Source organism: Triticum dicoccoides, unplaced genomic scaffold (assembly GCF_002162155.2).
Source record: "Triticum dicoccoides isolate Atlit2015 ecotype Zavitan unplaced genomic scaffold, WEW_v2.0 scaffold47751, whole genome shotgun sequence".
In the NCBI taxonomy this organism is placed as follows: domain Eukaryota; kingdom Viridiplantae; phylum Streptophyta; class Magnoliopsida; order Poales; family Poaceae; genus Triticum; species Triticum dicoccoides.
The window spans coordinates 1-1,556 of NW_021275495.1; the positions used below are offsets into that span (position 1 = coordinate 1).

Genomic DNA, 1,556 nt, shown 5'->3' on the forward strand with positions numbered 1-1,556 from the left:
CCTTCCACTCCACCGGTCCAAGAAAGCGAGCTATATACTGTCGTGCAAGGCCACCGATGGCCGCCGTGACGTGCTCCTCCGCCTTGCGGGCGGAGTTGCGACGGCGGGCCTATCCGAGCTCCGTGGCGCACTTGCGAAGCCCATCCAGTCCCCGGACTTTGGCAACTGCCAGCCGATCGATGATCCCGACAAGGTTCCCCAAGTAAAAGACACCAAGTGCTGCCCCCCCAAGTACGACGACAGAATCCCAATCCTCGACTTCAAGCTGCCCCCGCTCTCCTCGCCGCTCCGTGTTCGGCCAGCGGCCCACCTGGTAGACCGCAACTACCTGGCTAAGTATGAGAGAGCCGTGAAGCTCATGAAGGAGCTGCCCGATGATGACCCTCGCAGCTTCTCGCAGCAGTGGCACGTGCACTGCGCATACTGCGAGGGCGCATATGAACAGATCGGCTACCCGAAACTGAAGATCGACATACACAGGTCCTGGCTCTTCTTCCCATCGCACAGGTAGACATCCCTGTATTTCGGTTCGCGCCAAATTAATTAACGTGCGTGTCACTCCATGCATTGATGAACGTAACTTGACATAGGTTGTACCTCTATTTCTAGGAGAGGATCCTTGGTAATCTCATCGACGACGACACCTTTGCACTGCCCTTTTGGAACTGGGACGCGCCCCACGGCATGACCCTCCCGGTGATGTACACCAGTGAGTCTTCGCCACTCTATGACTCTAAGCGTAACCCCGTGCACCTGCCACCGGCCATTGTCAACCTCGACTACAACCACAAAGACTACCACTCCGGGACCGACCACAAGATCACAACAGAAGACCCGATCAATCTGAACCTCAAGCTCATGTACCGTCAGGCAAGTATATGAAACAAAAACCTACGTATTAATGAGCTATAAACATCTCTTCAAATCTGCACACTACTACTCCCTCCGTCCCATAATATAAGACATTTTTTACCAGTGGACGGAGGGAGTAGTAGTTAACCTCCTTTGTAATTAAATAACACACAAAATATGTCTGTCAGATGATTGCTGGGGCCAAGAAGACTGAGCTATTCCTGGGGACGTCATGCCGCGCTGGCGAAGAACCGCGAGGCCCAGGTACCATCGAGTGCGAGCCACACAACACAGTCCACGACTGGACCGGTGAGTCGAAGGAGCCCAGCGAAGACATGGGCAACTTGTACTCCGCGGCACGCGACCCGGTCTTCTTCGCGCACCACGGCAACGTCGACCGCATGTGGAATGTCTGGCGCTGCCTTGGCCACACCGACTTCACCGACACCGACTGGCTTGACAGTAACTTTCTGTTTTACGACGAGGAGGCCCGCCTTGTCCGTGTCCACGTCCGTGACTGCCTCGACACGCTGGCCTTGCGCTACACTTACCAGGACGTCCCTCTGCCATGGTTGACCGCCAAACCAACCGAGGCAGGAGATACCAACACTCCGGTTACCCCGACCACAGGGGTTCTCCCGGCTGTCTTGGACGGGATTGTGCGGGTGGACGTGCCTAGGACCAAGGTCTCCAGGAGCCGCTTC

At 56.2% G+C, this 1,556-nt stretch overlaps 1 pseudogene; it reads left to right on the top strand.

Moving 5' to 3' along the window:
* Positions 1 to 7: 7 nt before the first annotated feature.
* LOC119346736 lies at positions 8 to 1,548 on the top strand (annotated as a pseudogene).
* The last annotated feature ends 8 nt before the right edge of the window (positions 1,549 to 1,556 follow it).